A 15,254-nucleotide genomic window follows, 5' to 3' on the forward strand; every position below is an offset into this window, starting at 1 on the left:
TGATATACGGTTTGTTGTTTGGAATTCCTCTTTTGACGAAATATGCGAAAACTTTAACCCTCAGACAATGTAAATATGGTCCAACATTTCACGTTTATTTCCACCGCACACAATAACAAAGCTATACGAATAAACCTATGTGCCTTGTGGTTTTACAGCTACATACGAAAAGCAAACACACTACACACATCTACCCACCTTTCTAGGTAATATGGAATTTGTGTACGAGCTGCAAAGCTTTTGCCATATGGAGGGTTTTTTTTTGGCCGGGTTGACTGTTCATCTGCATACACAGTATAGCTTAAACATGGTCAACTTACAACACAAAAGGTGAGATTTTATCTTTGAAATGACTTTGCATTCTGCCAACGATGTATAAAATACATATTGGAGGACTAACATAATACGAAAAACACTTATATTATATTTCATATTATAACGAATGTGACTCTCGAGTGCACATATTATATAGACCTATGAAACGATTTCTGTTATAATATGAATGGTTAAATTCATGTACATAGAGAATGCAAATTTTGAGGTCAATATGGCCACATAAAATACGTGTAAAAGCAGCATATGCACATTCCAGATAAATTTTGATAATAAAACGGTTTATAATAATCCAGTGTGATTTAGCGTTGGTCACATTTTTCTTTTCGAGATTTTTTTCTATTTCAATTGCCAGTTTAATTCGGACGAAATCTTATTTGCTTGGTAATGTAGGACAAGTTTAAAGTAATAACTCGACTTTCACATTCATATTTCGTTTTTCAAGCCAAAAGTAGTGTTCTAATAGGCAATGTACAACTTTTCTAACGTACTTTAATGGATTGATCTTCATTGCCCAGGAGAAGAATTGCGACATGCTTTCTCTATTCTCTAATCCACCAAAATTACTAGGAAAATGTTTCAATGTTTCATACGTCGGTTGAAACATATAGTAATTTTGATAGAGTAGAGAGTAGAGAAAGCATGCCGTAACTCTTCTCCTAGAAACTGCAAGTCTCGGTCTACACTCAACACGCTGCGTTATTGAGTTGATATTTACCTTAGCTTCACGCTTCGTATTGGATTAACAAACTTCACAACAATTGGGCCCAATGACATAATAGCGCGTGGGACTATTATGTCATTGATTGGGCCCATTTATTTTTCAACCGTTGTTACAGTCGACGACTTTGAAATAGCTGCCTCATTTCGTTTAAGCTCTTTATCTGCTGATCCACTCAAACAAAAGTGTTCAATGTAAAACAATCAGTCAAAAGTTTGGGTACAATAACGAATGTTCATGTCATATAATCATGAAGACTTCTTATAACTTTGTCTCCGACTCGAGGAATTTACAAACATTTTGAGATGAAATGACGTCATTGCGTCATTGTTGCTACGAACGTGTAACCACGCACGATGAAGGAAATGTTTCAATTAATGCGAAACAAGAAAAAACTTAAAGTAGAGCAAATATGAAACTCAATTTTCAAAGGCACAAAAATTTCTTTGAAAACTTTTTTCTCATTGTTTACTTTTAATCGCAAAGTTTACCGTTAAGAGGGATCGATGCTCCGCTAAAATTGTAGCCTACATTTGCATGTCTGGTATTTCGTTTTTAATGATATCTCTTCATCAGAATCCGTTTTGAAAAATGTACGACCACAATAAAGACCACGAAATGTGTTCGCTTTAAATAAAAATTAGTTTTGATTGTAGTCGTTTGACCAGCTCTGAGAAAAGGCAGCAGTTTATCGAAATTTTAATAAACTACTCAATTTTCTCAGAGCTGGTCAAATCTATGTTCTGGTGAAAGCTAACATATTCGTGGTCTTTATTGCGGTCCTTTAGTTTTGAAAAGGGATTCTGGTGTCAAGATATCATCAAAAGTAAACTAAAATCCAGTTTTAAAAAAACGCCCAAATGTATGCTTTTCAGCAAAGCATCGATGCCTCTTAAATTGTAATTTTAATTACATCCATATGAGCGCAAAATAAGCCTTTTGAATGTTTGTCAGAAATAATTCTTCCATGTCAACTTGTCAAAAGTCTGTGAGTGAGTCACACCTTTAAAGCTTCGAATATGAAATGAATACAGAAGTAAAAGAATCGTAGCAGAGACAATGTTTTATTAGCACAAAGGTATGATAAAATTAGGCTTGTGTTCCCGACGGTATTTATGTAATGAAACATTTACTACATAACCTGCAATCTCAGATCAAATGATTGGTCTTTCGACGCGGTTTTTTTGTATAGGTTATGTTTAAGTGCGTTTGAAAAGGCAGCCACGTAAAGAAATTCCACATTTAAAACCGTATACAAATTAATGAATGCACGAAAAAAAGTGAGGTTACGTCTGAAAGTACCAGATCATATATACCGTGATTTCAAACCCCTAGTGGGTTTTTTCTACATTAAAATTGATTGCGCTGCATATCTCTGTGCTTGCGAATTCGATTGCTAAAAACTTCAATAGTGACTGGCGCCTCATTCCTCTTTGGATCTCTATTTGACATAACTTTAATAACATCTCGGTGCTGGAGGCTTTTATGGCACTACACTTTAGACATATTCAATGCACTCTCATAAACACTGGACGTTAGATAACATAGAAGAAGTTGAGTATATCGCTTTACGTAATAGTTTGTGAAATATTGAAAACTTTTGAGGGCAGGCTGCAACCGTACTACAAGTTACCGACTATGTGTGTTCTTGAGGTGCCAAATTCAACATTTGAATGGGCATCGCAAGCTTTACGTCTGAAACCCACGAATCCAGTTAAGCGAAAAATTTGAACTTTCTTTTCGGAGTTGGAAAAAAGTAAATGGATAAACAAAGTTCAAACTGAAGCTTCGTTTTAAATTGGAATACTTTCCGAGATATATTCGTTATGAAAATTGTTTTTAACTTCGGTACTATACATTACTGTAACAACTATTTGTATAATTTTTCCATTAAGAGGAACGAGATGCTGAAGAGATTATGTCCATCAAATAAATTCAATGAAATGTTGATAACAGTGCATTTCGTACCTAGGACTAAAAGTCTTTTTTAGCGTGTGAGAGGTTTCCAGACTGGAATCAATATCGCTAAAAACACTTTTAGTCCGTGGTACGAATATAGTATTTGGTATAATAGTATTTTTCATATTGGACAGAAAAAAAAGTGCGACGAAGTCGCACTTTTCGGGTTCTAGATATGAAAAAACTATTTCTGAAATGGTGATCACCATTGAAACGGCCAGTTATTGCGTTGGCGAATAGAAAACCGTTCTCTTTCCTATAATTACACTGCGTGCGGTTGTACATCATCTAAAAATCATCTCAAGATTTATAACATCATAATACACAACACGATATGCATTCAACAACACAATGTATAGTTTTTGGCACAAATTGGATCTTTCCTGTGCCATGTACAATAAACTACCACACATGACCAAAAATTAAAAAAAAAATGAGAGAGAGGAAAATCCTTCCAAACCTCTACCCATGGCTAGTCCACTATATTGAGGTGGTCACCAATGCTTTTAAGATTTATAATATGATAAAAGCATTCATTAAACGGTCCATTAGTTGTATAGCCGCAGCCTGAATTAAGTGTCGACCGCCCGATGGTTTTTTGGAAGAGAGAAAAGAGTTGCTTAAAGTATACCAGCGATGCTTGATAGTCTGAAATATTATAGTGTAATATGCTTGGTGTTTGGGTAATGCTTAAAACAGAACTGGGTATATATAGATTCGTGTATGCATCATTTATACATACAGTTTTATGGGAGACTCAACGATAAAGATTTATTTTATTCGATGTTCAGTACATTTTATGGAGTTCTTTTTAGTGTTGGCGGAAAAATTTATGCCATCCTTGATATACTATAATATATTACACATTACTCGTACTGGAGGCTTATTGGTACACATCTATCTACAGCATAATATACATCTGATATAATTCGTAAGTCATACGTCGGGAGTTGGGGTCCGGAGGATTTTTATTACGAAAATGTAACACTTTTTTCCTGGCACAGTCAATTAATCAATGGAAAGGAATAGCTATTAAATCATCTGAATATGGACGAGGTTCCGGCCGGTTTGAGCGTTTAGGATGTGAATGAGTTATAGCTGATGCAATGTGCCATGGAAGATTTATTTCGATTAATTTTACTTTGTCTTTCAATCATAGTTTAGTTTATTGTTACTATACATTGCGAACGAGCTAGTCTCGCTCAATGACTATGTCTATTTAGCCATAGGTGTGATTGATGCAGAAGGTACGAACTAGTAAAACTAGTAACACCTGTGCATCTGTTATCGACAACGATGAGAAAAATGATCGATACGGTAGTGTTCTCTTTTATATTACAAAATTACGTTAAAACAAATGAAGTAAAAGATTTTGTATCAAGCACTAAGATCACTTTAAACATAAGAAGACACAGATTTTATCTAGATCTTTTATGAAATTCCAGGGATTCCACGCACTCACTTTTCTCACTTTTTCCAACTATTTTCAAGATCTGAAAAAGTGAGGAACTATTTGCTCTATTTCTCACTTTTTTCAACTATTTTCAGACCCTTTACTCACTTTTTTTTTTAAATCAATTAAAATAGATTAGAAAATGTTAGAATTGTAAAGTTTCGCCTGCGGCATTGGAAAATTTCCTTTCTTTACTTCCATAAAAATTCTATTACCTTGCAAAAGGCATTATACCAGAGTAAACTCTACAGCACATAAAAACGTCGTGCCGTCGCTCCGCATCTACTTCTTATGTTTTTGCACTTTTCTGATATGAATCTACGTATCTCCGCTGCGTATTTGCATTTATGTATCAATAGCTATATTTTTTAACCTTTGCATCTGATATTACGAGTTCACACACAAAAAAAAAGATTTTATAAAAATCATAAGCTCTAAAAATTGTTAGTATATTGCAATTCCTTTTGGAATCCTTATGAATAAGGATGGAAATCTTTAATTGAAAGAGTTAACTGATAGTGCACCTTCTTTTCGCTTTTTGTTTAGAAGGATTGCGCAAATGATTGAATTAACGTATAAGGTGGAAGGTTTACGTTATAACCAAGACGCTTTCAAGTTATAAGTCAGGCTCTTATAAGTAAATTTTCAAAACATCCAAAAACTTCAACCTCAACATTTTTGAAATTTTATAAACAAATTTAAAATTTGCTACTGACTTATAAGTGTCTAAAATAAAACAAATAACTTCCACCTGAGTCACTTGCGTAATATTTCTATTTCACTTGAAGAACCTTAGGGTTCACTATATTGTAGTCAGTATTTTGTGGATGGATGTTAAATTGACATAAAAATTACAGGAACAAAACTACCCTTGAAGTATGATCCTAAAAAAGTTCCTAACATTCATCCTGCATTAAATTTTCTTAGCGAAAATTCCGTCGACCTAACCTCTCGTGTTGTACATAATTCTTCTACCAATTTCAGATTGGAATTTTTACCTTCTACGTATTTTTGAGCCAGTTGCTGTTAGGACTGTCACAAAACTGCAAGGAGAATAAAGCATTTTCTATCTACTGATTTCTCTTTAATGTTTTGCCACTTTCTGTAAGCAAAGTCTTGAAGTAATGAACGAAGTAACGCTTCAGGTTTTTGTAAATGCTGATTCGTCGGCATTCGATTCGGACGTATTCCTGTCTACCAGAGAAATGATAAGTTGGTACGCCTGTGGCGAGATAGAATGCGCATGAGGATCACAGGAGCTATGGGAGAGACAGGCGTTAAAATTGTATGAAATTCTGTCCCATACAATTCAGCTGTCATCCTCATGCGCATTCCATCTCGCCACAGGCGTACCAACTTATCATTTCTCTGCTGTCTCATGTCTATGAAATTCATTGGTTGCAGTATATTCTTTTCATTTATTTTTTTTTGCTATATCGCTAAAAACCATCCGGTTTGGTGAAATTAAAGTTATCTACGATTCTAATGACCTAACTTCATGCAGGGGAAACATATGCATGGTAAAACCCTTGACTTCACGTAGAATAGGGTACAAAAGTTCCTAAAAACTCACTTTTTTACCAACTTTTTCATCAGAAAATCAACTATTTCTAGCAACTATTTTCGTTATTTTTACTCACTTTTCCACTTTTTTACTTAAAATTTTCGGTGGAATCCCTGAAATTCAAATAAATCGGAAAAAATAGAATAATTTAATAATTATTTAACATTAGTTGGAATTCCTCTGTAGTAGTAACTAGTTTGCCTCGTAAACATAGTTGTGATGTTTTGCATCTTTCAAAAAGTATTTTGGTGTTCCAGACGAAACTTGTAATTGATCGTACGGAAGGTAGTTGAGTTGAGTTAATCGTACGGAGGTGAAAGCTACGCAAGCAAACTCTGTTTAAACAAGTAAAAGCAAACGAGGAGTGAAAACTGTTATTACTACAAACCATTTAAGTCATTCTAATTGTCATTACTTCTTCTTTCGACAAGGTTAGTCAAAAGCTTTAGACTTTGGCTCGATTACAAACGTCTAAGTTATGTGTAAAAGCGACAAATTTGATGTAAATTTAAATATTTAATAGTGAAATTCGGACGATGAATTAATAATGAAGGTAGGGAAAAAAAATCTTCCAAACACGACTATTTATTTATAAAATATCAATGATCGATTTTCGAAACATTTTACGGAATGATTTTGTGTTCAAAACAATTTTGTCGTGAGAACAAAATAAAATTAAAAATTCATGCCACTTTGGATGTGGAATTTCTTATGCCAACACAGTATCATCCGATAGCTTTAATATCCTTCCATCCATTTCTCGCATCTAATCTGCACGTATTATAAAAATATTTTCTCCAAATCAAATTTATTCATTTGTGAGAATGTTAAATATATCATTTAATACTCTGATAACGCCGAAAAAAATAAAGGAAAAGAAAAATCGAAAACAATTTGAAGACGAAAAAAAATTCCCACACAAATATGCTCAACGTGTTAAGAATAATTTCCGATGAATTTTCTGTCAAACTGTGAGGTTTTCTCCTTCTTTTATTTTAGGATATATCCCGGGAAATTTCATAAAAAAAACACATATACCACAGGAAAAACGTCGAAAATTGGCAAAATTGCTATTATATACGTATATGGACGTTTTGTATGCGTTTATTTGTCTATTTAAATATTTTCGATTAATATCAATGTCACGTTTCTCACGAAGCCTATTTTCCAATTCTATGGATTGAATAAAATTACTAAAATATTTTGTGAGCTTTTTTCCCGAGTAGAGATATGATAGGTCAAAATGAATAACAATATTTTACAGAATGTTGATTGCATTACGTGAACGAAATCGTTGAATTTTTTTTTGTGTTTTTCAGTTGTTTTTTCATATCTTTCTCGGGGACAAATTGCGTTCGAAACGTACTCGTAAAATGTAAATGATGTTCAAATAGTTGACGGAACCAATACTCTCGTCAACTAGGGATAGTTTATTTTAGCGAGTGTGATGGATCGATAGTTTCTGATACGTTTTATTGGAAAATTGTTTGTTCGGAACGTGTGACTCACGGTGGGACTGAACAAACTTTAAATAAACATGTCGACTTCCATCTCGTTTTCTTTCATAGCTGAGTTAGGGGAGGCGTGAGGTATGTCGTGTTGAAATATTCCAACCGGCAAGGTATGGGAGTAGCCAAAGTTCACCGAGGGTTGCAAAAAAGTGACTTTTCTGAAAATGTACCAAAAGAGACCACTTTCAAAAAAAATGTATTGCCATTTTAAAAAGCACATTAACCTTGTCTAGAAACACTATTAAAGTGCTGGATCGAGAACTTCGTCGAGGAGGCATCACCCCTTGAAGAGGTGGAATTTTCGACTTTCCGCTTCTATTGCTCTGCGACCAAATGACCGAGAGCAATAATTTTTACATGGTTGTTCTTAGAATTTGTCCCTCTACCGATTCCAGTTTCAATCACTGGTCCATCAACTTCCGCGGAGCCAGGCGACGATATTCCTAGTTCTCAGAAACGGTTCAGCGGTTGCGCCTGCAACATGTGCCGTTGGATAGTACACGCCTCCCCTAACTCAGCTATGAGAAGAACCGAGATGGAAGTCGACATGTTTATTTAAAGTTCGTTCAGCCCCACCGTGGACTATCAAGTTTTCGATAATCATTTGGTCATTTTCTCATTTGTCACCTCACCTTAAACTTCGTAAACCTTTGTTGTGAAAACCACATGTACATGAGTTAAAATACCAGGAAAAAGTAGGAAATTTCATTTTCACGGGTGACTCGGATGAAACAACACCATTGTAGATGATTTTTTTTTCCTTGGTGAACAAATAACTATTAAGACGAATCGACACAACGCTAATTTGTAGCCTAACTGTGCGAAAAAATAATATATTTTCGATGATAACTCAGAGTCCGTGTCCTTTCTGGAAAAAGTGGAACCATCGTTTTGTTTTAAAATGTGTTGGCTTTGAGTAAAAATAATAAATGTTTGTGGTGTACACCACCTACTACAAGAAAACACAATAGTTCGCTAGAATTGGCACAAATTGAGTTTTCTCATGGTAGGCTTACATCAACACAAACATTTATCATTGTTACTGAAAGCCAACAACTTTTGACACAAATCGATGGTCCCACTTTTTCCAGAAAGGACTCTGAACTATCATCGAAAATATATTATTTTTTCGCACAGATTCAGGCTACAAATTAGCGTCGTGTCGACTCGTCTTAAGAGTTATCGGTGCTTTGCTGAAAAGCATACATTAGGACGATTTTCAATTACTGGATTTTAGTTGACTTTCGATTATATCTTTCCATCAGAATCCTTTTTGAAAAATTTACGACGACCATTCACGAATGTGGTAGCTTGCAACAGAAAATACATTTGGTTGTAGTAGTTTGAGCGGCTCTGAGAAACGTGAGCAATTTATGAAAATTTCGGTAAACTGCTCACTTTTCTGAGAGCTGGTCAAACGGGTAAAACCAAATGCATTTTCTGCTGAAAGCTAACACATTCGAAGTCGGAATTGCGGTCGTACATTTTTGAAAATTGGAAATAGCCAAGGTGCCATTGCTACCTATAATGTTAGTACACTATAAGCTCCCGCTACTAAATAAACTTCTAGCCATATTTATGTAAGTGTCGAGCCTTGCGATGAAAGAAAACCTAAAATTCTATTATTAAAATTCAATAAGGGATGTGACACCCCTCTAACTAAAGGTGTTATCGTAAAGCTCCTCAATAGTGTATACTTTCGAACTAATTTATTTCACCGGAAACGTACACACATTTAAACTAAAGCGTTTCCGCTAAAACGTAATTTTTAAGATTACCGCCGACATTTTATTTCTACTGGGTCATCCCTTTTGAACCTCACATCACACCAAACGACAATATTGTTGTTTGTTTACATGATTGGTCACCATAAATTTTTCATAAATTCGTTTGCTTTGATGAATATTAAAAGTAAACCGTTGATTGTAATGTTAAAAAAACACAAAAAGCACATTTCCGCACAAAATCTGATTTAAATCACATCGAAATCACCGAAATTATTACATTTTTCACAACCGACACTAAATTTTTGCTTTGGTGATTTGACGTTTCAAAAACAGTACTCATGTTACGATTAACGACTTTAACGACGATTCTCTTCGTTAAACCATATTCGACTAAGTTCAAGGTGGATGTGATTTGGGTGTGAAATTGAGTGGGAAGTGCTTTTTCAAAGATTTTCTTTTTGTAAAATCTTTTAAATATGACAATATTATGAGAATGCCCGATGTACGACTTTCTTATTTTTCATATTTCTGCTGATATTTGACAAAAAATCGCGAAAAGAATCGATTAGTCCCTCCCTTATTCCGTTGTCGCTTTTTGTTCCGATTGAAAAAAAAAACTTACAAGTTAAACAAGAAATAAATGCTTGAGAGCGCAAAAACCACTATAAAAATCTTTGAGGGGAAAAAAATATCTAAAGAACTTACTGACAAACAAAAGAAATTAAAACTTAATTTGAAAACCGCACCGACATACCATACTTTTCCTCGTTACTAAGCAATTCGAACTTTTCGTACACTTTCACGAAAACTAACAACTTGAAAACTATATGAAAACTTTTGGTTTTTTCGGTTCACTTTCGGTGAGCTTATTTTATAATATTTGTGCGAGAAAGGAAATGATTTTATTATACCATCGCAGCGATGAATAAGAAGAAGAAAGTAACGGGAAAAGACTTGTAAGTTAAATTAAGTGTTACCTCAGTTAAGGTGTTTAGAAAATGAATTTGAAATTTTCCACATGTGGATTGTGGATTCAAAATTAAAATTGCTGTGAAAGTTATTTTTAGAGCTTCAAGTCATAAAGGGAGCACGAATTATCCGTTTGTCAGCTTCAATTTCTTCTTTCGACGAAAACCTTTCGTATTTTGTATTTTATGTTTATGTTACCGTTACGAGCAGGCTCTAATCTCTGATGATATTTATCAAAAGTGTGATGGGAACTGTCTCATTTTCTTCTAGTTTCTGGGTTATCTAACTTACCTATTGTGCTACACGTTATCTCTCAGTATTATGGCTTTTAACTTAGTGTTGCCTTCAAAAGCCCACACACAATATCATAATTCGTCTGCTCACGTCAGGTAGGTAGCTTTTTCATTTACTTCTTTTTCTTTTCTGAAAAGCTGCAAATAGTTTTTCAAAAAAAGTTGTTTGCAACATTCGAGGCAAAATCATACGACGCCATGGCAGCACGATGGAAAATTCTTCACTTCACAACCATCTGAATGCATCATGAATACGAAGTCCCTTTTTTGAATTTTGATATAAAAGAAGATGAATCCATCAATATTAGATCAAATGAAATTTTGCTACACATTCACAAGCATCAATAAACGTGTGTGATGTTCTCATTAGCTGTGAAATATGGAGTTAGGATGGATCGAAGTAAGTTAATCAAAAATGATTTCGCTCTGTCTGGAATGGTCGAAGGCAAATTAATTTTTTTTCGATAGTTTGTCGTTTATATCAAACGGATCTATTCCCCAGGAGCAGTATCAATGGATACAAATATTCTAGTCTTTATTTTCGATTCGGTTGAGCGCAAATAATGATACAGTATTATAGCATAGTCTCCATTAGATGAACCAAAGACATTTTCAGCATAATATCGCGTGGGAATATAAAAGTCGAAGAAATCCGTTCGTAATAAAACTCTATGTCAATGTCATGAATATCACGGAAAAACTTTTCTCTAGCGGTTTATCGTACGAAAAAATTTTGTACTTAAATTTCTTACCCTTTAGCCAGTGGAAATTCTCTACGTATTGTTAAAACTCTTTACTTCGTCTGTGGATTTACGAAACAATGGTCTTATTCACGTAATGCACAATTATACCTAAAATATTTTTTATTCCATGCCGATGAATTTTAGACGGTATTTCGCATTAGCTGATGTCTATTTAAATCCAACCTAACACATAAGTTCTTCTATAAATATCAAGTGCACAGCTATTTGACGATTTAATCTCCTACTTCATTTTGAAATTTACCGTACAAAATCTTTTACTTCATTCGTTTTAACATTGCTTTCCTGACAGCGATAACTGGAGGTCATCGCTTATTTTTTTCTTTATTAATAGATCACATATGTAGGCATACGATTCGATTGACAAAATATCGATTATCACTTGAATATCCATCCTTGTTATTGATTGAAAAAATTGTTGTATTGCTTGGTCAGTAGTTCAACATTGACAAAGCGTTGTATTGCTTTGACTTGACCAAAAATGTTGAAAAAATTTCGCCCTTCGAACGTGTTACCGTTTACGATTCTTGCGATGACTATGTGCATATCAGCACTACACAAACTGAAGTTAACTTGCCTAATCACAGGTGATTTCTGATTAGCATCAATTTCTGGTACCCGATCAAACATTTTTTTTGTTCATCGGTTAGAATCAAGAACCTTACACTATGTACATAAACACAAACTTAATGTGCACTGAAATGTTCCATGTCGATCCACCGTAATTCAAGTATTTTCCTTCCCAAACATCGCATATATTACGTTATGTAAATAATTTATTCATCGTAGTTAAGGACTATGTGACATATCATTTGAGGGATCACAAAGATGACCTGTATTCATGGATCAATCAAGATTATGCTTTACATTGACTCAAGATACCAACAAAGTTGTAAATAAATCGATAATGAATGAATGGCATGTTCTTATATTATATGTTCCTGGGGCATATAAAGTTTTGAAGTTTCGGTGCAATATTGTGTAAGTCCAAGAAAAATGTACTGTGTCTCATCACCATCCAAGCATAAATGCATGTGACAGTTTTACGGTCTGCTGATACATAACAGATCACAATATCGTCACACATTTGCCAGCTTTTCACCTCCATCCCCCACCACCATCTCCTTTGCATTTAGCTTAAATTACATATGTAAATACCATTAGGTCAGTAACATCCGTTCAGTTCTATACCCGGAATACACCATCGAAATGTTTGAAATGCAAGATTTTTCACAAGCTATACATATTTTGACATAAAATATTTCAATTTCCTGTGTATAATGCAATTCGACAAGAAGAAATACCGACCGAAAAACGATATTCTCAATCCGATATATACACAAAAGCCAATCCAATGGAATTATATGCAACGAATAACATCGATTGGGTTACACAATAAATGTTTGCATTATTTAAATTTATGCCCAGTAAGACAATTTATTGGAAAACTTGCCCTTAAGCTATTTTACCATTGGTGCAAGGCGACAGTATCCTCAATATTGAATAATTCATTATTATGTGCATAGAACCAACGATTTGTATACGTCTTTTGGTTTGGCTTTTCCTGCAGGGGATGTTCATTCTTGTTTCCCTTTTTTTTCCTACCTTTTCAATTTCTTATTCTTACAATTTCCAGGTATACGGATAAATTGATTGAACAGTTTGCGAAATTGAATACAAAACTGAACCGGAAGTTACAGCCAAATCAGATCTATCTCTATATGTATTTTTATAACGTTTGAAATGAAATTTGAAATTTTGAGTTATGTCCTTATTCTTCGTTGTTGGCAGAAATGAACGTTTGTTTCGAACGGTAAAAATGTCGAAAGTTTTGCTGTAAAATGTGAATTTTGAATTATAATAGAAAGAAAATGATATGTGAAACGAAGTCTGACAGCAATAATTAAAATGACAAATTTTTTGATTAAAATTTTCTCAAATTATTTTCTTCTGTGTCGTATGTTTGTGTGGTGAAAAACCGCAAGATATGTACGAACATGCAGCATTCCCTTAACTCAAATCTTATAATCTAAGAACGTGAGCTGTTTTATCTCTCAGTTATTCAACCTCGATAATGCACACGTGCGAAACACACATCAAAGCAGTATATTTACAGTAGAATAGTATGGTACATAGTCGAGATCGTAAGTTGGAGGAGCTTATTCTCAGCCGGTTCATCCGGAAAATCAATGAAAAAATCAATACACGAATGAAACTAGAAAGGTTACATCTTGTGGGCGGCTATGTCATCTGTTAGAGACAGTGACGACAAAAATAAGGACTGAGCGTAGGTTAATGTATGGGAAAAACTAATGAAGTAAAAGAGTTTGCATCAATTTGTTAAACTTGGATCGAGAGAAGTAGCAGATTCGGCAATTAAAATGGTAAAATGGTAATATGAATGATTCCTGCGAAAAGTCGGCCTCAAACTTCGCTGGGAGAAAAACCGAGAACATTGTTTCATTAGACACAATCACTAACGTTCTTCAATGTGTTGCAACTTTAATGTCATTTTCAATAGGTTTCTTCCATCGTACGGTAAAAACGAATTTTGACAGGCCGAAAACATCCGACCGTCATCCACAGAAGCAAACATAACCGCAACTTAAACAAATTTGTTCGTGAAAACTTCAAAGTGAGGTTGTGTTGGCTTCCCTGTGGATGACGATTGACATTTTGAACGGCCTTGGAAGAAACCTATCTCAGTGTTGCTTTAGGCCAGGTTATGCCCGCTTACATCTGTGCGAAATATGCCACCATAACCTGGCCTTAAGGAATCTCTGCCAAGAGAAAGAATTCACATCCTACGCATTTAATAAATTTTCGGCTTTTTACGATTCCAAATAATTTCAATTTGTAGTGTACTGACTGAGGACTAGTCGCTTACGAGTGTTAGTTCAGTTAGTGTTTGGGAGATTTAAAACTCAAAACACATGAGGCATCGAAAACGTGTTTCAATCAAAATTCTTTTTGTTATAGTTTCGTTAAGCATGAAAGAAAATTTTGGTCGAAACACGTTTTCGATGCCTTGTGTGTTTTGAGTTTAGACAACCTTCCAAATAGGAGAGTCTGTTGATAAATTTTACGACTCGACGATAAAAGCTGAGTTGAAACCGTTTACCAGGTCTATTTTTGGGAAATCCTTTTACTATATTTTTAAGAATTTTCGAATTTTCTCACATTTTTCCATCTTTTTCCAAAAATACCAATTTTGGAAAATTAAGAAAAAGTCGTAAAATTTATAAAAACGTGTGAAAATTTGAGAAATGTTTGGAAAATGTTTTCCCAAAGAACTCCCTGTCAATTTATAAGTGTCAATTTGGTTAATTCAATCAAATAAATAATTCTCCTCGACTAATAAAATTCCAAAAGTGAGCTGCTACGCCACGGCCACACAATCAAACAACATTTTCATCTACTCAATGAAGGGTTAGGGCATTATACATATAAGTGTGTGTGTATTTAGTATGCAACCGAAAAGCTTTCAAAAGTCGTGCTCTCGTGGAACATATATCCATTCAGAACAATGATATATTATATGGTAACACATAGGAGCTCCCATGTAATAAAGTCGCTGGAAATAGATAAAACAAGAGAGGTGTTTGAGTGTTGCCCGTAAAATGAAAAGACCCATACTTCCTTTTCCAGTGTTAGCATCAAAACATGAAGAGAATGTTATATTTTATCCAAAACATTACTTCTACTCGAAGGCCCAACTCCTGCTCATATATTTTATAATGGCGCACCATATAAACTTTATGACTTCCGTAACAAATTGTTGTCTTATGACATGCGACATGTAAAATGTTTGATAAAAATTAATGTGTGTGACCCCGGAGAAAGCATTTTATTGTAATTCTCATGGGTAGGAAAGTACCCTTTTTACACAGATAAAGAAGGTCATATACACGTCGAGATATTGTTTAACATTAAATTTCTTTTTTTTTCGAGTATCGTGTCTGT

General features: G+C 34.4%; 1 long non-coding RNA gene across 1 annotated transcript; it reads left to right on the forward strand.

Annotated features, from left to right (window-relative positions):
- Positions 1 to 300: 300 nt before the first annotated feature.
- Positions 301 to 14,063, forward strand: LOC119076995. Its single transcript, XR_005087727.1, has 3 exons — positions 301 to 310; positions 10,251 to 10,255; positions 14,009 to 14,063. It is a non-coding gene; the product is annotated as an uncharacterized LOC119076995 (long non-coding RNA).
- The last annotated feature ends 1,191 nt before the right edge of the window (positions 14,064 to 15,254 follow it).

The sequence above is a fragment of the Bradysia coprophila genome, unplaced genomic scaffold (assembly GCF_014529535.1).
Source record: "Bradysia coprophila strain Holo2 unplaced genomic scaffold, BU_Bcop_v1 contig_232, whole genome shotgun sequence".
Lineage (NCBI taxonomy): Eukaryota > Metazoa > Arthropoda > Insecta > Diptera > Sciaridae > Bradysia > Bradysia coprophila.